Genomic DNA, 27,740 nt, shown 5'->3' on the forward strand with positions numbered 1-27,740 from the left:
GTATGTTTCCCTTTTGTAACGATCTTGGTTCTGTTGGTTTTCTCTAAGTTTTCAGTTTCTGTCACGATTTGTTTGAAGGTTTTTTTCAGGACCCAAATGCAGAGGCTGAGAGGCAGTGGTGAGCTCTTTGAAGATTTAATGGGATACACAGGCAGCAAAAACAGGGTTCCAAAAAATCCAACTTAAAAATGTTAAACAAAAACAGGTATCCAAAAATCCAACATAAAAATAAAACACAAACCAGAACCATGGAGACATCAGGGGAAAACCATCACAAGGAGCCAGGGTGAGACAAAGTAAGACGAGGAACCGGCACTGAGGGACTGCAGAGGGAGTGTGTTTATGGCTGACTGAACAAAGGCAGGACTAACAAGCTGATAAGGAGCAGGTGTGAGTAGAGGTGACAAGGAAGCCAAGGGAAAAGGAAACACAAGGGGACAACAGAGGACAAGGAAAGAAAAACCTAAGAAACTTAAATAAATCCAGAACACACCAATAAAGCTAGAAAACAAAGAAAAACATAGGCCTGCTATGGATAAAGATGAATTGGTTTGTATTTCCAATACAATAGAGGGCATGAAAGCAGCTTTACAAAAAACCCACATTAAAATTCTCCTCTCAATATTCTACAATTAAGTAGACACTACCACAGATTAGGGGTATGTGTGTGTGATAAGCTTAAAAATGCATTGACAAAGATAGGCAAGCTGCTATATAAGTTATTTTACAATTGTCAGTCAACAACCAACTAATACAACAAAAAAACAGAACAAATGTCTAATCAAACTACATCCTGCACAAAAGGATTGTGGGCTGGATAGGGCTCTTTAAAATAAAATAAAAAAGTTAGACCAAAAAAAGTTCCTCTTGTTAACTGCAACTATTTTCATCACTTTAGTGAAGCAGATACTTTAGAAAACTCTCACAACCAGTAAATTTGGGTGTCCGTTCTTGGCAGAAAGATCATCTTCTTGTTACATAGTAAATATGATTTTTCCTCTTGAAGCAGCCACACTTAAAACAGGGACAAAACCAACCTTTAGACCAAATATCAATACAATAATTCTTTAGCCTTCTTGGCACCAAATACTACAGCAAAAACCTCACCTTTAACATGATTATGATCATGATCAGGAGAAGAAATCCCAGTACTGCTGCAGTCATAATGATCACCAATCTATTCGGCGGCACAGTGAACTCAACCAGAACACTACCCTGTTAGCAGAGGGAGAGAAAAGCAGTTATGCCTTACAAATAAACCATTAATTTGTATTTGAAAATAGCTACCAAGAAGAGTTTTACATACTTTTTTCTTTGTTTTGTTGTTGTCAGTCTGGTTCTTCTTCTGAAACCAAAACTAAGATTATAATTACCTTCATTATCTTTAACTTGGTATAACAGCAGTTCAACTAATACATACCTCATGTTTGGGAGAATCCAGCACGTATCTACCAGAATCATAGTCAATTTGTATAAAGCTCATAAAATTGACCCCTCCCTCTACTCCTGTATATCGTTTCAGAATGGGCATATCCTTTAAAGCAAAAGCAGGACAGTTAAAGGACATTTTTTTTTAGATATGTGGGGTGCATTTTGTCTTAACTTGGAGCAGTACATACTGGTAAATAGTTGTTAAGATTTCCGTAATGTACATCTCCTTCCAAGGAAAAGTGAACGTCTGAATATTTCTTCAAAGTAAAAGTATTACATTCCATGGTAACACAATCTTTTCCCTGAGGGCAGTTCTGCAACAAGACAGATCCTCATGTCACCCAGTGATTAATCCATATTATGATTACAGGTTTTAAGCCTGAATCTGTGACACTAACCTCAGACTTTTGGGTGGAAATGATTGAGCACGCAGTTTTGTTCTTAAAAACAATAAAAATATATTAAAAGCTTGCATGTAAGACACACAACAGGAGATGAAATAAGAAAAATTGTGGTATTAAGTGAAATTACCGGCTTGACAACAACTCTATAGTTTTGTACTTCAAAGTTGTGTTCCAGTTTACTTGGGAAAAACAGTGAAACGCTGATAGGAAAATCCTTAAAACCAGTGTTCTGTATCTGTAAGTAATGGGTAACCGCATCATAGCAAAGATGGGAATTTGAAAAAATATTTTGCTTCAAAGTGATAAAACTGAATGGTACTTTAAGCCTCTTACATCGTATATAATAACCATTCTTTGTGGCTCATAGTTTTCCGGAGTGAATTTCAGCTCACTGACAGATGAATCACCTCTAAAACAAACAACAACAACAAAAAAACAATTATTGCAAGGGCTGGATTATAATACTGAAATACTGCTGATTACTGTCATTCTACTTACAATGCTATTGCCATTCTGACTGAATATTTAACAGGAATAACTTTGGTCACAGAAAGCGTCTTGTTGGGGTTAGAATTTTCACTAAGAATGCAAACGGAAAAAATCGTGTTAAACATAAAGAAAAGCTGAGTGCTCAGCAAATCTTTGGCTTCCTTTTGAAACGGGTTGTTGGTTATAAACTTTACCTTTCTGCAGTGACTGTCATCGACATTGTGTCATTCCACTCAAAATCTTTTGCGATATGAAAAGTAGCATCGAAGGTGGCCTTCAATGGGACAAGAGAAAATTACATTAGATCAGGCTCTGGGATCAAGGCAGGCAGTTGACCTAGTCATACAAAGCTCTTCATAATCAGTTGTGCCTGTGATGAGGTTATATGGCTGTGTGTTAAGAATCCAGTTTGTGTGGGTTGTTTATGTGTTTCTTCTTTCTCCACCACCAGGTGGTGCACTGTCCTCGTTGGGCCTCCCTGCACACCTGCGGCTCGTTGGTTCATTACTGGAGGAGCTGTGGGCTGTCACTACCTCGACGCCAGAGTGTTAACCAGTTTTGGGTACTCTAGCCAAGCTGAGATTAGCAGAGTCTAACCTAGCTTTGTTTCTCTGAGACTTATGTGTTTTTGTCTTTGCTCTTCGGCAGAAAGCCTTCCTGTGAAAACTGGATACCTGGACCTTCTCCCCCTGGAAGGATTTACTGAGATCACACTAAGTGGGCGAAAACCTCCACATGATCCGTTCAAGTTCCCATCAGAAATCCAAGTGACAGTCTGCTCCATTACTCCTCCGGGTTCAACGTATGTCTACCTGTCCGCTCTCCAACGCGTTCCCTCTTCTCTGGATAAACCCACACAGACTGGATTAAACGATTGACAAGAGCCCCCTATATCGTGAGTCCCTCTCCTGCATAATTCTAGCCGCAGTCTTGTTTCCCACGGTCCCTGAACTGCTCTCTGTTCAGATTACATCAAATAAACCTGTCAAACTTTTCCCCTTGTTCTCTGAGTGGTTTCTCTGCATGTGGGTCAGATTCCTTAAACTGATCATGACACTGTGGTTTGACTCACAGATGAGTTGCTGAGAAACACAGGGGAACTGATCCCACAAATGGTTTTGTTCGGCACTCCGGTTTCTTGGGGAAGGCAGTTTTGATCTACTTTGTTGGTCTGCTGGGAGAAAAGAACAAAAAATTTAACAGAATTTAGCTGCTTTAGAGCTTCAAGTTGATGTAAAAAAGGGAAAGAGCTTGTATCTTTGAGAAAGTGCATTTAAGAATAACCTAAGCCTGTCTGATGTGCTGATGGTTCTAACAGAGTACAAACTAGTCAAACTGCCTCAAGCATCGAACTTTGTACAATTTTGAGAGTCCTGTAGATTATCAGTCAACAGCGGTTTATTATGCTGGTAGTCCAATAAAGCTGTGAAGTAAGAAATAATGTAAACAAACCAGGCCATTCTGAAGATTAAACATCTAGCTATAGCACTAACCAGACAAATAGTGGTAGAGGTTTATTCAAGTTGTTTCCTTCTGCATGTAGTGAAAACAGAAACACTCTCTAATCCTTTATTAACCATTTGAGATTTTGAGTTCATAACTTTGAGTTTTAAATTATTGCCCATGATTCGATGTTTTAACTTTATTTTTATTGTGAGATAGCAATTCTAACCATGACAGAAGTTATGAAAGTACCAGTTAAAATCATTAAAACAATTAATCCCTATAAGATGCACTACAGTTTTAAATTAGTAAAAACTGTTCATAAGTTTAATAAGGTATGATTATTATTTCTTTGTTGCACAATACAAAGAAAATTAGAAAAAAAAAGGAGAAAATAAAACAGAACAGAGAGACAGGTGACAACTTATCTTAAAGCAGGGGTCTTCGACGTTTTCCAGGCCAAGGACCCCCAAACTGATGGCGAGATGCAGTGGGGACCCCCTACTTACGTATATATATTGTATGAAAGTGTGTCATATAAAACTGGTCCTATAGTCACTCTATTACAGATGGAGTAACGTAACAAAAGTAATTTCTCCCTGGGATTATTAAAGTATTTCTGATTCTGATTCCTGGTTGATGGGACAGGTGTTGTGAATTCAAAGGTGCACAGCTTGAAAGAGCTCCTGTGTGTCGCTGAATGTGAGCATTGATGACTGAAAGACATCTTCTGCCTCCATTTATCTGTTTACTACATTGTGTTGAATTCATGTTGATGTGGATTTAAAGACATTTAAATTAGTGGAAAAAATTGGAGGGGGCAATATAAAAAAAAAAGTCTAATCAACCAAAACTTTCGTGACCCCAATGCAGTTCCTGCGTGGACCTCCTAGGGGTCGCGGACCCCCTGTTGAAGACCTCTGACTTAAAGGGGTCATAAAATGATTATACAGGGTATTTGGTGCTGGTCCTTAAAGGAATAGTACACCCAAAACATGATTAGCCTTCATTTTCTACTCACCCCCATGCTGAACAAAACTCTGGAGTACTTTTTTGATATCTCAAATGCAGGGGCGGATCTAGAAAAATATCGGTCTGTGACAGTGTACGTCACTTCCGCAAAAGCGCAATTCATTTAGGGTAGTTAGCGCCATTTCTGTGGGGAAGAGACAGCAGCAACAAACAAAAGAAAACTAACAGAGAGCAGACGTGTTCTAGTTGCTTCTTTGGAAATAATGGGACACTGGTGCTGCGTCAAAGGATGCAATAGTAATTCTAAACAGAAAACAGCAGATGGGGCCTTACGGTTTTTCGTATTCCCCACTTGGAAAAAAAATACGGAGCGCAGACAGAGGACTTAACAAAGAGGCGTCGGGCTCCGTGGGTCGCTGCTGTAAGAAGGAAAGACGTCACGTTTCATAAAATATCTCCTCATGTTCGTGTTTGCTCTCGGCATTTTCACAAAGGTAAGTCCTTATAAATATACACTAATAGAAATCAACACGCTGAAATGGTTTGCTTATAAAGTTGCAGGAGTTCATGTAAACCTACTGAAACATGCTGTGGAAGAGAAGCGGAAAGTGATGTTTGTTTTATTTCTTTTTTAGACCGCTAAAATTTAATAAATAATGCATTATCTGTATATAATCATTTACACAATCTGCAATACAAATATATTTTTTTTATGAATAAATATATAGTATTAGTGTGTCAGTGTACATATAAAAACACTGTACATACCCACTCGTCAGCCAACTCACTGCATTTATTCATCCTGTGCAATCTACTTAAGTTTATTTATTATAATCCTTTGTTCGTCCTGTAAGCTTTTCAGTTTATTTATTTACCTCTGGCCTTACTAGTCCGATGTACTTGTGCTGTTTCGGTATAGCAAATTTCCCCACTGTGGGAAACATAAGCATATCTTATTTTATAACTCATCTAATCTAATGGGCTCTGTTATTAAGGTGCTTTATATAGTGTTTTGAATAGATGTGTAAAACACTCAACCTTTCATCTACTTTGCAGGTCAACCCGCATATGAGATGATGGAGACTGACCCAGACTGGGCTCCATCCCTGCATCTGGGCCACACTGACATCAAACCAACAGACACAGACCGCTCTTTAAGACGTGGTTATCGGGAACAGCTGAAAAAGAATGCCCTGCAAGCAACTGAAACGGGGCTCCATCAGGCTGATGAAATCCTTGAGCAACAGGATGAAGTTACACATGAGGCGACAGAGAACCCTAACCAGCAACAGACTGACACGCAGAAGGCTGCTGAAAACGTTGGCCGGCCAAACACCAAGGATGACACAGAAGGTGGTCGTCAGGAAGGACAGACAGAATGTAACCTGTGTGTGCTCAGGTGTGCAGAGATGAACCGTCTTTTGGAAGAAAACAGAGAGCTGCGGCGTGAACTTGATGAGCTGCGGATCTCTGATGGCTTCTTTGGAGACAGTAATGAAAAAGTCCAGTACTATACGGGTCTACCAAACTTGGCAACCTTTATGGCTTTGTTTAATTTTCTGCTGCCTCTCATGTCTGCTCAAAATAAAATTCTCAGTCCATTTCAAATGCTTCTGTTAACCTTCATGCGTCTGAGATTGGATCTGCCCTCAAAACACCTTGCTTATCTCTTCCGTGTTTCACCAAAGACAGTGTACAGAACATTCAATGAAATGCTGTCATTTTTATATGCAAATCTAAAGCGTGCAATTGTGTGGCCCTAATGCATGCCTGGTTAAAAGTCCTAGAATAAAACGACAGGTTTTCTTCCTTTTATGGTATGATCATGAATATTTAGATGAGCTGTGTGCTGATTGGTTTGTTTACAACGAGCGAAGCTGCTAAGCAAAGACACATCATAGCAACAAGCACTCACTGAAACATCAAATTGTTAATCTGCTTGGGTGACCAGACGTCCTCTTTTTCCTGGACATGTCTTACTTTTCATACCCAAAAAAATGTCACCATTTTTTTCCGGAAATATTGATCATGAATTGCTTTTTTAATTACTTCTGTTGGCTCCATCTTTGCGAAGGAGAGGCCTGGAGGATAGTGCATTGACAGGCTGGTATCATATGAGTGATCACCATTATTATCCAGGGTTATCAATATGATGAAGCGATTATTTTCTGTCACCAATAACTCCTTAGACCTAAAAAAAGTGGATGCATTTTTAAAATTCTAGTTCAGTTTGATTTAAACAAATCAATAACTTTGTGTTTTAAAACACAAACCTGAATTTAAAATCCACTTTAAGATCCGGGACGCAGAATTCTTTATCGCAATATTTTTCAAAAGGAACCTGTAATAAAAAGAAATCAGATATATGCCTGGAAGATTTTTTTTTTTTATTTGTTATCTTTAAAATTGTGCCAGTTTTATTGACAGTTGTCAGCTCATTTTAGTTACTGTGCGTACCTTAATCACAGCCTGCTTTTTGCTGTCTTCATTCAGAACGGCTCTTGCATCGTCACTGCCGGCTTGCAAAAAATTTAATTCGATGATGACAGGGGATAACGTGTCTTTTACACATTTCTGCAAAACAAAAATTATGTGTAAAAATAATAAACAAAACAAAAAGATTAATTTGAGTAAAATTTATTTCAAATAAATCTATTTAATATAAATCTTAATCATACCTCCATGAAAATAGAATAGTTGAAACATGTTTCCTTGCCAGTCAGCTCATAGGTATACATGATATTTCTGCTTGTCCTTTCATTGTCCTGGAAGAAACCTCGATGTTTTTGCCTCATTGGATCCACATTGAGCATCAGAGAGATGTTGATTCTTGGTTCTGCAGTGGATAACTGGGGCATTACAATGACCAAAGGACAGCAGCTTTTGGTGAAAATCCAAATTTTATTTTTCCCACCTGCTTTGATTTGTGTTACTTCCACCATTTCAAAGCACACTTTCACAATAACCATTGGTAAAATTGTGCCCTTCTCCAAGCAGGTAGTCTTCACAATGCTTATCATATTAGGATAAAATGACAGATCAGCCATGACATCCAGGATGGGTTTGGACCTGGAAGATACCAAATAAATAGGCTCATTCTGCATTAATGAGTAAAACAAGAAAGCAATGTTAATAGTAACTCCTTCAAAGGGGTTAGGAAAGGCTAAAAGCATTAAACCTCACTTACAATAAAATTTTTATAGACAGTTAAATCTGAGCTGCAGTCCACCTTATGAATGGGGTATACTGTGACCTTTCTTCTCCCAAATTTGCATTTTGCATTCACACAGAAAACTATATTTACCCTTAATGGAATGGAGACTTTTCTATTAACAAAGACCAGTTAAAATTTGCAAGGCAGTTCTTGACAGATCATTTATATTGATAAATGCAACTGATAATGTGACTGCTGTTTATGTTTGCCATGACCTGCTGATTTGTGCTATATTGAAGTGCTCCTTTGTTGCCTATCTAGGAACTGGTCTTAAGTTTGGACCTCACAGCTTGCTAGAACACAAGGCAAGCCGCAATATCATTCACAGCAAAGATTAACAAAATCCTGGGTGAGCTGAAACTATGGACTAGGAGTACTTTTGAATTACTTACACCAATTTATACTTCCTAAAAATGGATGCCATATGAGTCCTGGGATTTGATACATATCTCTACTAATATGAGGTGGTTATACATAAATACAAGAGTTTTTAAGTTGCTTTACAGTGTATACCCTCCATATCACATAGATTAAACTACTGCAAGAGGATAACAATTTATTTTAAAGCCTTGTTTAACTCAGTGTTATGGTGCATTAGCAAAGCTGTACCTTAAGACAACCGCAGCGCCTTGTGATCCCACCACAATATCTGGCAGCCCATCATTTCCGAGATCAATATCTCCGTTGATGGATTGACCAAAGAACCTCAACCCAGGTTCGAAATCTGCTCCTGTGATTCTCTGGAACAACAAATGCTTAAATATTCTTTTCTGGCCTCAGTCACATAAAACATGCTTTTTCCCCCTAAACATTTGCCTACAAAGCCGTGAGGTGGCAAAAGATTAAAGCAGCAACAGGACATCAGCAGGTGCATATTTATGGACATATTCACTGATAAAACTGATAACAGACTAGGCCATTCACCAAAAAGTTGACTTGTAGACTTAAATAGGCCGAGTCAACTCACATCTGCAGAACTCAAAAGTTGACAGAGATCTAGAGAAGGCTGAAGAACACAAAAGAGCACAAAGCAGGCTGGAACACACAGGAGTCCTTTCCACTAGACCGGTGCTGGAGATATCTTGGCACTGGAGCTAGCAAAGCTATACATTTTTCGGTTTCAATCGACGAAAGCTCTAGCTCCTGGAGCCAGAAACGGGTGCTACAGTAGCACCACTTTTATGTTGAGCTAAACAAGAGTTTAGCACCAATTACGTCAGGTGGAAGGGGTGGAATTTACTACAGCGTGCACATTAGTAGCACCACTCTGCAAGTATGTACAAAGACTGTCTCTGTTTGAATGAATGTCTGATGTACATGTGGATGCAGTGATGTGGCTATGAGTTGGCTGTGAGCTGGCTTCTAGTATCTCTTTTAGCTCTGGTTCCTGTGAGGACAGAAACGCCTAAAAGGGGACCTCAGGTAGTGAAGCACAGTTCATTTCTACTTGTATACCTTTGTCAGGGACTTCGGCAACTAGGGTCGAACGGGGCAGCAGCAGCTTAACACGAGGACAAAGCCTGGAGACATCCGAGGAGACACTGTAGGTGGCTACAGAGAGCGTGAGGACTAGAACTTTGAGGAGATATGAAGTAGGCATTTCAACTAAAAAATGCAGAGTCTGATTCAGTGCAAATCAGCCCAACGTGCTGGATCCATAAGTCTCACCCTGGAGCAGTCAAGCAGATAAATCTTCTTTTTTATTGTCAGTTAGCAAACATCTTTAGAGGTACATAACATCAGCTACTGTAGATGAGTGTATAACTCTTAAGCGCCTATCCACTATGTTCTGTGTTTCAGATTTTTGTTGGGTAAAAATGAAAAAATGGTGTTCATAATACTGAGGAAACTTTTACAAAGCAGGTTTAACAAATTCATACTCAAATCCTAAACTCTGGATTGATTTAGCCTAAGGTTGGAAATTCTGAGTATTTGGTTTCACAACAGCTGCGGTGAGTAAGTTTAATCAACCCTGTGTAGGTTCACTCAGAATCAAGCACATGCATAACAATTATGAAAAGCCATTATAATATCTGAAATGCATCTCTTCCTAGTCAAAATAATACAAGTTATGACCAGTAACAATGGGAATATTTGAGATCTTCATTTTAGACATCCAGATTGTGTCATGATGCGCAGGTTTTACTAGCCCAAATGCAGAACTCACGGAGACAGAGGGAGGAATAAAGTCCAATATTTATTGGGTGAACAGAGTTCTGCCTGGAAGGCAGAAAGGACAGAGCAGATTAGGTTCAGGTTACAGGTTCACAGAGTCAGAAACAGGCAGGGTGGCACAGAAAGGACAACAATCCGGCTACGAGTGGAGCTCCTCCACAGCTAATATAGGGAGAGCTCCTAATCAGCTGATGGGGAACAGCTGTAAACGCTGAACCCAAGCTCCCCAGGAATAGATCCACGGCGCCCTCTGGTGGGCAAGGCCCCGGATCCTAACAGTACCCTCCCCTCAAGGGCGGATTCCAGACGCCCCAAAGAAAAAGACCCCCAAAAAATAATTCGCCCAGGGTGGGCGAAGGGTGAACCAGGGATGCAAGGCAGAGTCTCAGGTGGCTGGCCGTGGGACCGGCAGCAGGACAGAGTCTCAGATGGCCGGCCGTGGAAACGGAGCTGAAGCAGACTCTCCGGAGGTCGGCCGCGGGACTGGGGTCTTAGAAGCTGCAGAGGCCTTGGAGGAGGATGCTGTCTCTGCTTCTGCAGGAAGCTCCGAGGAGGACGCCGTCTGTGCTTCTGCAGGAAGCTCCGAGGAGGACGCCGTCTCTGCTTCTGCGGGAAGCTCCGAGGAGGACGTCGTCTCTGCTTCTGCAGGAAGCAGAGAAGCTCAGACAGGACCGCCCATTGCAGCTCCGAATCAGGAACAGAGGAGGCCACCGACTGTGGCTCCACAGGAAGACAGGAGGCAGCCGATTGCGGCTCCGAATCCGAAACAGAGGAAGCCACCGACTGTGGCTCCACAGGAACACAGGAGGCCGCCGATGTACCTCCACATCAGGAACACCGGAACCCACCGACTGTGGCTCCGAATCAGGAACTGAGGAAGCCGTCGATTGCGGTTCCGAATCAGGAACACCGGAAGCCACCGACTGTGGCTCCGCATCAGGAGCAGAGGAAGCCACCGACTGTGGCTCCGCCTCAGGAACAGAGGAAACTACCGACTGTGGCTCCGAATCAGGAACACTGGAAGCCACCGACTGTGGCTCCGCATCTGGAGCAGAGGATGCCGCCGATTGCGGCTCCGCATCAGGAGCAGAGGAAGCCACCGATTGTGGCTCCACATCTGGAGTCTCTGGAAGTCGCAGAGAGGGCTCAGGGGTCTCCAGACGGCACAGAGCGGGCTCAGGGGCCTCCAAACGGCACAGAGCGGGCTCAGGGGTCTCCAGACGGCACAGAGCGGGCTCAGGGGTCTCCAGACGGCACAGAGCGGGCTCAGGGGTCTCCAGACGGTCCAATAGTTCCAGGATGACGCGATTCGACTCCAACATCCACCGGAATATGTCTGCTGGGCAAGTCAGTTGGCCGTATTGTTCTGTCATGATGCGCAGGTTTTACTAGCCCAAATGCAGAACTCACGGAGACAGAGGGAGGAATAAAGTCCAATATTTATTGGGTGAACAGAGTTCTGCCTGGAAGGCAGAAAGGAAAGAGCAGGTTAGGTTCAGGTTACAGGTTCACAGAGTCAGAAACAGGCAGGGTGGCACAGAAAGGACAACAATCCGGCACCGAGTGGAGCTCCTCCACAGCTAATATAGGGAGAGCTCCTAATCTGCTGATGGGGAACAGCTGTCAACGCTGAACCCAAGCTCCCCAGGAATAGATCCACGGCGCCCTCTGGTGGGCAAGGCCCCAGATCCTAACAGATTGTTTATTTTAGATACAAAGAATGCTACTTTGATTGAATTTTTTTTTATTTTGGTAAGGAAGACATGGGTTTCAGATATCAGATATAAATTTTCAGACAAACTACTAAATATCAAAACAGCCTGCCACAGCCTGTTGTAACCCCGATAACATTACAGGGGGAAACATCTTACTGCTTGATGGTAGTGGATTAATAAAGGACGTAGGATTTAGGTAAAGTCCTATGTGAAAGAAGCGCATCTGAAGGTAAAGATGACATATAAAAACATGTTCGACCTATCATCTCATGGGATTCCTCCTCATTTTGATGTTATGACTATGACCTTATGGTATGGCCAGATAAGCAGCCTATTCTGGAATTACTAAGCACCAGCATAATGTCTGCCTGCACAGGTAAACGAGATGATTTCCAATGATCATGCAAGGTTTGAATAATTTTGCAGATCCTGGGGATTGTGGGACTTCAGGGTTCGGACTTCAGATAGTTAGAAAAAATTAGATTATGTCTGTCATGATCAGGCAGGATTACTAGCCCAAATGCAAAACTCACAGACTCAGAGGCAGGATAAAAGTCCAATAGTTTATTGGATGCAGACAAGGTTCTACCTGGGAGGCAGAGAGGACAAAGCAGGTTAGGTACAGGTTCAGGTTCAGGTTTACAGGTTTACAGGTTTACAGGTTCAGGTTCACAGGTTTACAGGTTTACAGGTTCAGGTTTTCAGGGTCAGAACAGGCAGGCTGGCTCAGGCTTGCTAACCATAACAAGAGTCAAAGTCAACAATCCGGCTCAGAGTGGAGCTCTCCTCCAGCTTAAGTAGGGAGAGCTTAATGAGCAGATAGGGATCAGCTGTTTCAGATGAGCACAAGCTCGCAAGAGAGGATCCACGGAGCCCTCTGGTGGGCAAGTATGGGGCCAAAATGGTAGCTTTAATATTTGCAAATGTGTGTGGAGAGTTGTGTGTCTGTATCTCGATTTGTGTGTGTGCAGTGGGATTTGAAAATGTGTAAATAAATCTGTAAATGTGTGAGGAGATTTGTGTGTCTGTACAACAATCTGCAAATGTGTGAAACTACTTGTGTGTAATCCGTTTTGCAAATGTGTAAAAAATCCACAAATGTGTATTCAGATCTGCAAATGTGTACTGAGATTTGCAAATGTGTAAAAAATCCACAAATCTGTATTCAGATCCACAAATGTGTACTGAGACTTGCAAATGTGTAGATCAATCTGTAAGCACACACAGAGACACTTGTGTCTGAAGTATTTTCGCTTCAAGACCCAGAAATACAGACAAATCATTGGTTACAAGTCAAGCGGTTTTTCGGTTGGCTCTCTTTACACACGTGATTTTTGCTACTCTTCTGCCGGGTGAGATGCACAAATGCCTAGAAGGATTTGTATGTGTATTTTCGCGATTTGTAACCCCTTGCGCAGGCTCGCAGGCTCACATGCTGCCCTGAACGCAGGCTCACAGGCTCACAGACAGCCTCTACCTTTTTTTTCCTCCGCTGCGGGAGTTGACGTGACAAGGATGATATATTGATACCATTCAGTCAGAAAAAATTTAATCTATTATCAAACAAAAGGTTACAGAAAGAGGGCAGAAGCTGTGGGAAGAGCATAGAACTGGAAGGAGGCTTTATAGTATTCAAAGGAAAATTGGTGAAATGAGGAGAACGGAAAGGAATAGAAAAGAGGTTATATCTAGATTAAGTTTCGAAAACACGGGGTTAAATGGAAACTTATTTAGAATGGGAACAGGAGGTTGTGGTTTTTGTTATCAAGGGGAGACGGTGGAGCATGTTTTGTTATAAATATTCTATGGAGAGAAGGGAATTATTAAGTTGGTTGCAAGAAAATAAATTACAGTTAAATATACAAGATATTTTGGAAAAAAAATCTACTTATGATTATTTTTGTAATTTGATAAACAATCTAAAAAAAACGAAATTGATAGAAAGGATATAAGTTTATTTATGTAAATATTGTTAATATTTATTTTTATTTTTCAGTGGGAAAATACATAGCATCCCGATCCACACTCCACTGAAGTAGATGGCGGTAATGTATGTGGCTGTATGTGAAGCAAGTTGTGCTGAACCGTCGCAGCAGAGAGAGGCTGTCTGTGAGCCTGCGGTCAGGGCAGCATGTGAGCCTGCAAGCCTGCGCAAGGGGTAACAACTCGCGAAAATACACATACAAATCCTTCTAGGCATTTGTGCATCTCACCCAGCAGAAGAGTAGCAAAAATCACGTCTGTAAAGAGAGCCAACCGAAAAACCGCTTGACTTGTAACCAATGATTTGTCTGTATTTCTGGGTCTTGAAGCGAAAATACTTCAGACACAAGTGTCTCTGTGTGTGCTTACAGATTGATCTACACATTTGCAAGTCTCAGTACACATTTGTGGATCTGAATACAGATTTGTGGATTTTTTACACATTTGCAAATCTCAGTACACATTTGCAGATCTGAATACAGATTTGTGGATTTTTTACACATTTGCAAAACGGATTACACACAAGTAGTTTTACACATTTGCAGATTGTTGTACAGACACACAAATCTCCTCACACATTTACAGATTTATTTACACATTTTCAAATCCCACTGCACACACACAAATCGAGATACAGACACACAACTCTCCACACACATTTGCAAATATTAAAGCTACCATTTTGGCCCCATAGGCAAGCCTCTGAATCCCAACCGACAGCAGAAACCCACAGAAAGGGATCCACGTGGCCCTCTGGAGGGCAGACCTCTGGATCCCAACAATGTCATCTAAATTCTTGGATGCATTTTCAAATATATATGTTTTTCTGTTTTAATCTAAAACTTAAAGTTCCTATTATGTAATGGAAGCAAAATTATTGCAGAGAAGTCAGCCTCTGGTGGCTGTGCTGATGCTTTTATGATTATTGTTAATCAAACTTTCTGCTTCTCTGCACTTTTCTCACAGCCCTTCTTACCCTGTTTTCAATATTTCTGGACAAGTTAAACTCTAAAGAGAAGACAAAACTCAGCAAATACCTTATTATTAGTAGTCAATTTTAGAAAAATGTGTGTAAAGATTTATTTTTATTTTTTTCAGACAGAATCTTTAGTTTGTGTGTCACCTGGCTGGAACATTTGCGTATCCCTGTGCCACTTTGTCCAAGGTAGATGTAAACAGCTCCTGCATTATCCTGCTCCAGAGGGGCTCCCACTGCAACATCTCTGAGACCATCTCCATTCAGATCTGACAGACTGGATATGGTGGTGCCAAATCTGCCCATGGATGGTGCTCGCACTTGATGCTCCATTGTTAGTTCCATCTATAGGCATTAAGGATAATATCAATTAAATAATAAACTATAATCATAATTACTATAATTAACTATAATAACAATGTCGCACCTCATCAGATAGAGAATAGATGTAGATCATTCCTTCTTTTCTCTCCGCTGACAGATAAAACATTGGAGCTCCAACCAGCAGGAAGTCGGTGTTACCATCTGAGTCAATGTCTACAGAGCAAAGCTCTGCACCAAAATAGGAACCAATCTGCAATGTATGAATAAAGTGTTTCTTGAGCTTATCATCTCTAAGAAGCAGCCTGAAAATTGAATCAGTTTTTTTCTGGTTTCCTTTCTGCAACCCAACATGTCTTACTAATTTTCAAAGTAAAAGCATAAATTGAAATGCCATTGTGTATGTTGGCAAATAGAAACTTCATTGTTAATTGTTCACTCTTCCTGAAACTCCCAGGCAAAATATTCTTAGAGACTAGTTTAAATGGGAGCAGCATGGCGTCATTTAAATGATAGATGACCTGGTCCCCTGTTATTCTTTGTGTTGTGTTCCACTTGTCATCATCAGGTTGGAAAACTATGACCTGCCCCACATGGTCGAAACGCGGTGCTCCAGTGAAATATAGAGGACTGCCATTCCTCTCTCCAACAGAAAGAGAGTATCCTAAAAGTGTGAGTAGAAACAAAAGTTCATATATGCTTTTTTTTGCATTGCAGATTATTTGACACCAAAAGAAGTAAAAAAAACAACAACTGTAACTTTGAACAAAATCAAGGTTGTTAATTGATAGCTGTAATAAAAGAAATAATTTGAGTGAATTATTAAACATTGTTATACCCATGTAGGAGGCTTCATGCATTTCAGGGTCTAAAATCAGTTTATCCTGCTTTTGAGGCTCACTGAGAGCCCCACGCCAGGTGTTTGATCCCACAGAGCCCAGAATTAAGGTGTCCTGTCAACACAGATATTAATCGCGATTTAATTTTTTTTTTGACACACATTGAAATCTTTTTTATGTTTACTTTGGTTGTCTCCTTTGTGCTGTTATGCTCTGTGGTGGGGAAAATTATATCCCCTATTAATTCCTTTTTACATATATTGGAATAGGAGTGTCGAGTTTCACTTATTCAGGCCTCGGTGCTGAGGAGAGTCGTTAGGGACAAGAAATACTATTCAATTGAAAAGCCTGGTTCTTTTTCATTGTTTATTCATAGTATTTTACTGTTTAACCAAATTGTCTGTGATTAGTTTTGACTCTGACAAATATCGCAGCTTCTCCACTATTGTGATTAGATGGGACAGACACTGTCTAGAGCAGGACAGGGTTACTGTGAGGGATGTTATGATTGTCTTGCTCTCTTATTACTTTGCAAAGTAAAATAAAGCTCGAACTGAGTGAAATCCATCGATCTGCGTTTATTTAACTGCAGTGAATTGTTGAATACTTTTTTCATGCAACAGCTCTCTGTTTTGTGTCCCTGTCATCTTATACTTGTATGGAAGCAGACTTCTAGAAGTTGCTGTATATCTTCTGTATTGTCTTTTTTTGCTGTTTTGTCCTATATCTGGTACATCTATTCCCAGAGCCATATTGAGAAAACAGGACACAAAAAAGAAAAAAAAAGGGAGAAGAATGTTTTTTTTCAGAAATTCACTATTCAGTATTACAACGTGTTCCATTCGTCATCAGAAAGGGACATTTTCAACTTCCACATTGGATTTCAACTGGAAAGCTCCTGAAAGTCAAAATAACAAGTCAGAAATTTGGTGCAACTGGACGGTATCTGACTTTTGCATTCAAGATAGATGCTACTCATATCTGTAACAGTGGTTACACTCCCCTCCTTGGACTTTTAATTCTTTGTTATGTATGCAGCATTAAGTCAGTCATTCAGGGGCTACTTTTAAGTGTGTAGAGTACAATATATTTCAATACATTTTATATGTGCAGAATACTGTGTAGAATGGTGTTTTTAAATTATTATTGCTTTAGCAGTGCCTATGGGGAGTTTGAGGCTACAAGCTAAACACTAAGACACATTTATATTACAGCTTACATTACCCCAACTTATTAAATTTGAATTCCTAATTATCGGGAGTTCATATGGAGTTATTTTGTCAAGGAATCATCAGTACTCATCATATTTCAGTAATAAACAAGGCAGCCAAAGGTTTGACAAAACCTAAGGATGAAAGCCAGATAAAGAAACAAAACATTACGTTTACCAACTAAACCAAATCTTAGTCATCACTTACTTTGTGTGATACAGCACTGAATCCACTTTGGGACATTTCAACAGTCAATTTTTCAGATCGAGTCACAATGGACCCTAAAGAATGTACAAACAGGGAAAAATGTAACTAAAAAAAAATAATTTTGTTCCGCATTGATCAAAACTGAAAAACAAAAAACTGAAGAAATGGTTAACATTACCTTCTATATCAAAAATCTGCTTTTGCAAATTTTCTAGTAATCCTGTGAGTCCATCATAGTTTTCAATCTTTAAGGCATTTTTGTCTTTTGGCTTTGATGCAATGTTTCTTAATTTTTCTAAATTAACATTTTTGACCTGAAATGACAAGAATAAATACATATTTTTTTTAAATCTGATGTCATTCAAAACCCCATTAGGTTTACACTGTGGCATATGAAAGAAAAAGCAAACTTCATCCTTCAAATAGCAGCAATTTTAAATGGTTCGCATTAGTGGTTCAACATCAGTCAGTATTCTGCAGCCACTCAATTTTGATTCAAATGACAAAACATGCGGCTGCATCTGGTTATGTCCAGGTGTTGTTAGACAAGATTTCATGGTGTACTGTGCCATTACAGCAAACACAGGGACACAAAACCATTCACACACATGTTCTTACTTGAAAAATGATTAAACTAACAGCTTTTTTACAGTGGGAAGCCATGCATGGGGAGATCATTGATACTCCTAGTAGAAAATCCCCAGGTTATAATTAAAAACCAGGACTTTTTTTTGTGTCACTCAGGTTTACTAATAAAATACAAGAAACAAATAAATTACCACAACTGTATATGTCAATCAGCTACTACAGCAACCTGTTCAAACTTACTCCAATGACAATTCAAACTATCTCTTTACGTTCATAGGTTTCTACACTCTTGTAATTTCTATCAATGTCACTTGGATCTCCATCTGTGATTATTACCACAGCTTTAGTTGAATCGTTTGAGGCACCCGCTGTTTGGTTTTCAAAAATGCTTGACCTGAAGAAATGCAGACATTTAGAGATGTTTAACAAATTCTAACACACAGACCTTACAAGCAAAGTCTTGAAGTAAATGTATTTAATGTAACCAAACTTACAGTGTTAATTTGAGGGCTTTATGTGTGTTGGTCAGATTCTTCATATGTTTTTCTTTTTTAAGTTTCTCTAAAGCTGTGCCATTGACATAGTCTTAAAGTCAAACACTGTTCTGGACTCTGTAGAAAACTGAGCTGCTGCAACCTAAAGGAAAACATACATTATAGATCTAAAATTATGTAAAGACAATGGATTATATATTTAATTACAAATTCTTTAAAGAAATGGATGTTGAAGTAGTGCAGTTACTTTGATAGATTTGTTTGTTTTGACGTTATCCATGATGTCTCTTATGAAATCTTTATTTTTGTTAAATTCTGCTTTGGTCATGCTCTCAGATCCATCAAACAGAAACACAAGGTTTAGTTTTTTTCCTTTGCATTCTGGAAAAAGTTACAAAATTTAAACTTTGGTATAAATGCGGGTAAAGATTAATGTAAACAGTAAATTTTTTTAACTTGGCTCGGGGTCATCTTACCTTTAAACAAAGAGTTAAAGGAGGACAACTCCTGAAACTCATCTGTGATGTTATAACACAAACTGTTCAGGAAGACGTTTTCATAACATGGATGAGCAAGACTTGGACTGCAAGCCTAAAGCAGAAGCAAAATGGTCAGAGAAATTGGATTACACACTTTTTAGACATTTGTTTTGCCGTACAATATCGGCAAGGTGTGAAATATCTCACAATAAACCGGGATCCTGAAGAATCTTTAGTTATTGACAAACCGAGATGTTTGGCCACATGTGACTTTTTCTCAGAAGAATCTGTAAAAGTAACATTTGGTCCCAGTTATAGGTAATGGTTCTTACAGAAATTTGTTAAAACAACCAGTTTCTACAATTTAGTTGGATGACATGTAAATGGCAAATAAAGATTGCACATGTTGACACAGATCATATGGACCCAATATATATTATCTCTGTTTTGCTTTTTTGTTTTTTTACTCAGCAATATGTTGACATACAATACATTCCTGGATTCAGTTTGGTCTGGTACACTTCAAACTTTAAAACTATTCAAACCTCTAAAGTCAAGTTCAAAGTCCATCAAAGAACAACCACATCCATCCATCCATCCATCCATCCATCCATCCATCCATCCATCCATCCATCCATCCATCCATCCATCCATCCATCCATCCATCCATCCATCCATCCATCCATCCATCCATTATCCCTGCCTGGACCACAAGGGGTGTTGGTGCCTATCATTAGCTGTCAATGGGCGAGAGGCAAGGTACGCCCTGGACAGGTTGCCAAGGCAACAGTTCTAATGCTCCAGGTCAAAATATCATGATACACCTAAAAAAAAGCAAAGACTGCTAATGTTAGCAACCAGATAACTTTAGCAGTTTGTTAACTAACTAAAAGCCAACCTGTGTTTATATGATCCCAGCATGGAGACTCTTGAACATTAGCCAACAAATTGCATGATTAAGACCAATGAACACAGCAGACAGCAATGGATAAAGCTGCAGAGGCCTTTAAAGCAGGTTTCGGTATAAGATTATATTTCAAGCTTAGAAAGTCTCATAGAGCTCAGTTCAATCCATCATCTGAACAATGATGAGGCACAACTCCGAGCCTACCAAGACATGGTCCTCTACCTAAACTGACAGAGAGCAAGAAAAGAGAAGCAGTCAAGAGGAACTCCGAAGAAGCTACAAAGAGTCTGATATGAATTAAAATACCTATCTGATACTTTTAACTTTAACTTTATTTTATTTGCGCGAACCTAATTTGAGTAGACTTGATAAGCAGAAAATATTGGTTGCAAAAAGTCCCATGTAAATTGTTCTACAATTCATTTAAGTGACAGAAGACATATGGAAGGTGCTGCTCTAGTCAGGAAAACTAAACAGCAAGCATCAGTATTGCCTCATTTATTCTCTATTCAGCAATCCCTGCATGCTGTTATGCTCATGGTCTTGAAGGCCAATTTTTTTCTTTTTTTTGTTGTTACTATACTATTTTCAATCTCATTTTTAAAGGTCCAACCTTATAACAATTACTTCCATTATTCCATAATTTGCATATTGGCTTAAATTGCGTTTTCAACAGTGGAATAGAGAACATTATGGGCAACTTTTACATCTTATACTTCAGGGGGGGAAAAAAATTATTTCATTTAAAAAAAGGAAAAGGACAAAAACTGACCAATTATATCTATCTTAAAGGAAGTAGTTCAGGTCAAGCCTTCAAATGATAAAAAATGCTGCAGCCAGAATAGAGAGATCTTATCTATCCCATTTTAGCTTCCTGTTATTGGCTTACTTTAAGATCCAGAATTTAATTTGAAATTAATAATTGTACATTTTAAATCCCCAAATAGCCTCAATGTACAGTGGGGCAGTCGGCAGCACAGCTGCCTTGCAGCAAAAAGGTTCTGGGTTCAATTCCTGGCCTTAGGCCTTCTTTCTGCATGAAGTTTGCATGTTCTCCCTGAGCATGTGTGGGTTCTCTCCAGGTACTCCGGCTTCCTCCCACAGTCCAAAAACATGACTGTTAGGTTAATTGGCTTCTCTAAATTCTCCTTAGGTGTGTGTGAGTGGTTGTTTGTCCTGTTTGTCTCTATGGTGGACTGGTGACCTGTCCAGGGTGTCTCCAGCTGGAGATAGGCACCAGCACCCCTTGCAACCCTGCTTGGGATAAACTTGACGGAAAATGGATGGATGGATGGATAAAACCCTAAATAAGTAAGCTCCATCTTGTATTAGAGATCTGATTTTTCCTTATATTCCTATAAGAGCTCCTCCTTCTGAATCTTCAGGTTTACTAGTGGTTCATCTCCTGCGGAACCGACTACCAGTTTCAGTTCATGAGGTAGAGACCCTGTCTACTATTAAGTTTCTCTATAGTTGTACTGCTATAGGCTTAGGCAGCAGGATGAAATCTAGAACACCTTGCAATGCTCTGATACATTCTATTTAAATTCCAAGATTTGGTATTATGTTTCAGTTCAACTTGTAACTTAATGTTCTCTCTCCTTTTTCTCTTCATAGCAGCTTCATCTGGCCTGGCATTCTGGTACTCTCCCAGACATAACTACGTATGTCCTCAGCGTGTGTGAGCTGTGATTGACACTCCATCAGACGCTCCTCTGGCTGTGATTGGTTGTTTTGACTCGTCCCGAATTATTCTTTCCAGATTGAAATACAGGCAGTATGCGGGACCAATTGAAGCAGTTTTTTTTCACAGGTTACATATCACATGTACTGCTGTCTGGGTATAGGGACAGTTTTAGCCAATATGACAAAAAAGTGATTTTTAAAAACTTACAGACTTCAGCTTTAAGCATCCAGTTGGCCTCAGCAGAATGCCACTCACACTGAGTCTGGTTATGCTGTAAGTGTATTCCTATTAAAAAGGACTATTTGGGGAGTCGGGAGTTTGGAGTGTTGGCCGAGTGTTTAGAGCAGTGTGCTTTTGCTCTGAGAAGGTGGCAGGTACCCGGTTTGATCCCCAAAGCCTTACCCCTTAAACTCACACTGCTTCCTGGGCACCACACTACGGCATAACCACTGCTCCCCAAGGGGATGGGTTAAATGCAGAAATGAAGTTCACCATTGTGGGAAAATAAACGGATTTTCATTTGTTTCCTCTCCACTGTCACTGCATGTATGGTCACTGTTAGGTACTGTGTTGTATAAACTAAAATTTTAATTCAAACGCCAGCTAAAACAACTGGTATAGGCTACTGGTGACACATCACGCTGAGCTATTACACACGATGATGTCCTTTTTATTTTCCTTTACACATTCCCTATCTAAAGCAGTACTTACATTGATGAGCCGTGCATGGATACATCGGACCGTGCATACATGACGGTCAACAAATGTTTCTCCCCAAGCTCACCCAGGCTCCGTAATCCAGGTCGATGTTGAACTCAGGTGAGCACACAAACTAATACAAATGACACCACACCTTGTCGACCGACGTCACATGCATGTGCACATGCACCCAGATAGAGGAGAAAGTATCACAAGAGGACAGGATGTACATATAATAACTTATGGCTCCTACATTAGGGATTGCCTCAAATACAGGCCAATGTCTGTGGTTACCACATGCTAATTAAGGAGAAGCAAATCCTGCAAAGTCAATAACTTTGCGTGGATTATCCCTGAGTACTCCATATTGCTCCCACAGTCCAAAATCATGACTGTAAGGTTGATTGGGAAATTGACCACTGTGTATCCTGTCTTTCGCGCATAGACTGCTGGATATAGGCACAAGTCCCATCACAACCCTGTGGATGGAGGGTTAGACATCTGTATTACTGTAAGTCCTTTTTCAATACATTCATAAAACAGTGATAGTATGTGTGAAATATTTGTATACCTTTAGGACTGAACCACTTTGCGTATCCATCTTGGTCATGCTTGACTATTCCTCCGGATCCATTCAACCGCAGCGGAGCAGTGATAATTATCCTGTGAAACACAGTGGTTTCAGATTAAAGCCACAAAATTTCTTTTAATAAACAGTAAAGTGTATGCTCTTATTAGGAAGGTGTTATTAATATGATATAATATTGTGAAACATCTCTGTCCATAAACTGATCCAATTCATTACAGAAAACTTTCAGAAGACGGTTATCTTCCATCTATTTTATCAACATTGGTGTTCTGTATGTTTGTCAGACTTGGAGAACCAGAATGCACAGATGCAAAGCTCACCCTTTTTTGTTGCCCAATGAATACTGAAGAACCTTGTACCCAAAGAAATCTTCCCTATCACCATAATAAGTAGTAGGGTTGTCCTTGTCAATGTTGAAAGCTGAACAAAACAGAATGGCTGCAGCTGAAAAGCATGAAAAGTACCATAAGTGTTATAATCTCACAAAACTTTCACATTTTCCTATAATTAAATTGTGCCTGTCTAAGGTTTAGCCATGAAATATCAATCAGATTTGTTCTAAACCTTAATGTTGTTTGTTCATCTTCATTTTATGTGATTTAATCAGTGTGCACAAATATAAGGAAAGTGAGTATTTTAATCATGTCATGAGTTTAAGGAATAGTTTCTAACTCCAAGTTTGATGTACTTGACTTATTAATATGTTCAACCACAGCAGGGGTAGTAAGGGGAGTGTGGCCTAAGGTGGTGAACACCTTATATCAAGGAGTGCATTATTATTTAGCTGATACTGATCTCTGGGCAAAACAGACCAAAGAAGGAATGGAAATGACAACGAAACATTACAAATACCAAAGGTTTTCCAGAGAGATGCAGAACTCTTGAAATTAATAATTTTTGTGGCCTGATCAGACACCATCAAACATTTTATTGCAAATAGTCAACAGGGCAGCAAGAATATGAACCATTCAGTACTTGTCCAATTTGAGCTGGTGCTCCTGACTTATTTCCCATTGGCTGCTGAGTAGTATAGTATGGCAGGCTGTTTTGACATTTATTAGCTTGATTGAATATTTAATCCAGATGTCTCAAATGCATTTCTTCCTAGTCAAAATGAACATTTCAGATATCTGAAATGTAATTCATACTGGTAAAAATGTAATTATTAATATTAGGGGGAGAATAGATAATTTTTTTTTAATCCCCCGATAAGAGGATGGCAATAAATATTAGCATTAATTTTTCAAAAAGAACATCACCACCCGGGCCAACCAATGACCCTGGATGAATGGAGAGGTTCAGAAATCACTAAAAGCATGTAACTCAGCTTTCAAGTCTGGTGATAAAGAGGCACTGAGAAGAGCGTGTGCCAACTTAAACCATGCCATCAGATCAGTGAAGCCGAACCACATCCAGAAGATCCAGGATCTTTTCCATGACGGCAGCAACACCAGGAGGATGTGGAAAGGCTTTCGGCTGATCACTGACTACAACATACATACTCTCCCTTGGTAGATGCAGCAAACACTGACTTTCTAAATAAATGGAACTACTTCTTTTAAAGGTTTGAGGCACTAAACAACACTCCAACAGTAGAGGCCTTTCCACACCAGAGGGGGGGAGACAGTAAACCTGGATGTAGCTGAAGTGAAAAACTCTGAGGAGAGTCAACCCAAGGAAGGCCCCAGGGCCTGATAACATACCTGGGCGGGTGTACAAGGAGTGTGCAGACCAGCTGGCTGGTGTCCTCACAGATATTTCTAACACCTTGCTGGACCGATCCATAGTGCCAGCATGCTTAAAGTCTGCCACCATTATTCCGGTTCCAAAGAAGCCTCAGGTCACCTCACTTAATGATTACCGGCCTGCCACACTGACATCAATCATGATGAACTACTTCGAAAAGGCTGGTTAAAGAAAACATCGTCTCCAGTCTGCCTGCCAACAGTCGACCCATTCCAGTCTGCCTACTGAGGGAACCGCTTCACTGAGGACGCCATCTCCGCTGCTCTCCACCTGAGCCTGGCACACCTGGAGGAGAACACTCACGTGCGGATGCTGTTCCTGGACTTCAGTTCAGCTTTCAACACCAGCATCCCACAGTATCTGATGGGCAAACTGAAACAGCTGGGCTTCAATACAACCCTCCGCAATTTGCTGCTAGACTTCCTCACCAACAGACCTCAGTCATTCCGGGTCGGACAGATCACCTCTGATGTCATCACCCTAATCACAGGCCCCCCTCAGGGCTGCGTCCTGAGGCCCACTGTTCACACATGACGGCATCCCCAGGTTCACCACCAATCACAAGAAATTTGCAGACAACACCACGGTGGTGGGTCTCATCAGTGATGACAACAATCAGGACTACAGAGAGGAGGTGGAGCTGCTGGTGGACTGGTGCAAAGATAACAGCCTGATCCTCAACGTGGAGAAGACGAAGGAGACCATCTTGGACTTCAGGAAGAGCCGACCTAACCCCGCTCCACTGGTCATCAACAGCTCAGCTGTTGGTCAACAGCAACAAATTCCTGGGGGTGCACATTACAGACACCCTCATCTGGACTGCAAACACCATCTCACTGGTCAAAAGGGCACAGATGCGCATGTCCTTCTTGCGGAGGATGAGGGGAGCCTACCGACATTTCCTCCCAGCGCTACGTGTCCCGGGCCTGTAACATTATAAATGACCCCGATCCAAAAAAAAAAACTGAATGTTGTTACTGTAACTATACAGTTGTACGTTTACATCACTTTTTTCCACAACAGTGTTTTTTTTTTTATCAAAATGTTTTTTTATCACTGCTGCTTACCTTTATCAAGGCTGCACTTAAAAAAATTTTAAAGCCTAGAGAGCTGTACTAAAATGAAATTTCTTTTTGTATAAACTTGTCTAAGTCTAACAGGGCACATTAACTCCGATAACAGCCCAACAGTAATATCATTTTCCAATTTTTAACATCCTCCAGCAAAGCAGCATCCATCAAGCACACATTACACATTAATATTAAAATATTTACAGTAATCAGTGTAAAGGCTTTGCACCTTGTTAAATGTATGTATTGATCTGTGGACTGTTGACTCATCTTGTTGATGATCGGGAAGAGAGAAAATCTTCAAACACTGAGGTCACTTTAGTCAAGGTTTTATGATGCTCATATGCCTTTTTCTTTTTGACATATCCTCATGTATAGTTACGGCTCACCAGTAGGAGCACTAATAACGCAGCCATACTGGATGCTTAGGATGACAGTTAGCTAGAATGAATGTTCTATATAGCGTAAAAAAGTGTGAGAGAATAAAATCGGACTTAAGTTCTTCAAGGTGTCGTTGATTTCCCCTTTCCTTCAGAATGTTTGTACATGGGACTCTTGGAAAGACAATTTTGTTTTTGATAGATCACAGCCTTTGCTTAGAAAGCTATGCATGCAAACTTCTTGCCTCATTTTGTGCATAATAAAATCAGGTGAATCTGAACCAAGATGTCTTGTCCTTTGGTCTCTCTAAGAAGAGCCATTTAGCTTCTCGCACATTTGGTAAACTCTCTCACTCTTCACTCCTGAAAGCTGATTCCTTTTTCAACCTTAGCTGTCTTAGCTGGATGTAAACCAGGAATTAATATTGTTGCAACTTCTTCTGGTACATGTGCAGGGTGCATTAAACGTCATGGCAGAAGATTTGGAAACATTGTCCTTGAACTGTAAACTGATCCCATCAATTAGCATATCTGCAGAATCTAAACAAACACTAGTATAGATGCAACAATACACCCCTGAAGCTATTAAGAATAATTTGAGAAAAATCCATCACAAGTAAAAAATTACAATGTCTACAACCTGCCCTGCACCTTGCTCATCAATATATGACTTTGACTAAGCATGTATATGCTGAGGGTGTGTTGGTTGGCTTAAAGCTAAATGTAAAAACATGTGTGTTAACCTACTTGATGCTGTGTCCCATTTTTATGCTGATAATGTAGTTGTTTTTATTATTCTCCTGCAGTCTCTATATCATTTCAGTTTGTGCAGTCTGCATTTGGAACTGTTTTTGCCAGTCACATTAAGCTTAAGGTGGTTTTAAATCCAAAGCTATGCTGTCTTTACCAGGTAAGCAGCTTCTATCTCACTGTCCAACCTTGTTAACTGTTCAGAGTAAAAAAAAAATGACAGATGCAACAAATGTTTAGGTATTTTGATATATGTAACATCATATTCATAAACTGTTGTTTTAACCAACTCTACCCTCCCAATGAAGTTGTAGTTTTTTGATAGAGAAGTTTCTAGCTGACAGAAAACAAAAGCTGCAGGAGTCAATGCTCCCTTTCCCACCCCAGTTTCATTTTTTCATGGTACAGACATGCAGCACTTGCTTTCTGTGGCACATAGTAGTTAACATCTGAAGAGTTGGGCTCCAGCTTACAAAGAAAACCCTTCCAGCTATTTATTCCTGTTATGATCTGTTTAATCCTCCAGCCATCACAGAAATAAAAAATTAAACAACTTCTCAACTTCAGATCAATTTTTCCAACTTACTGTTTTATTATTACCCAGAGTCAAAAGTATGCATGTAGCAGTTTTTCCATATCTCATATTCCAATGTTCAACAATCATATGTTTTTATTAAAACTGAAATTAAATGTCCACTCAGCTCACTAAAGTTAATGAGTGAGCTGAATGCAAACCAATTTTTACTCCCCGCATATAATTTATTCTCATAGAATAGTTTGGATATTGACACCATGTGTTCAAAACAAACAAAAAGTAATAATAATTAGCAATACCAGTTTAAATGTTTTTTACTTACCTGCTATTGCCACATAGAGAAGCACATAAAATTGTTGTTGCTTGAGCATCTTGACATGAAATAAACTCTGCAGACAGTGTGCAATATGAATCACAAATTCTTCTGTTTTACTCC

At 39.9% G+C, this 27,740-nt stretch overlaps 1 pseudogene; it reads right to left on the bottom strand.

The window, feature by feature from the left end:
* Positions 1-308: 308 nt before the first annotated feature.
* LOC119779345 lies at positions 309-27,740 on the bottom strand (annotated as a pseudogene).

Source organism: Cyprinodon tularosa, unplaced genomic scaffold, assembly GCF_016077235.1.
Source record: "Cyprinodon tularosa strain WSP-4 unplaced genomic scaffold, ASM1607723v1 ctg146, whole genome shotgun sequence".
NCBI classification, from domain to species: domain Eukaryota; kingdom Metazoa; phylum Chordata; class Actinopteri; order Cyprinodontiformes; family Cyprinodontidae; genus Cyprinodon; species Cyprinodon tularosa.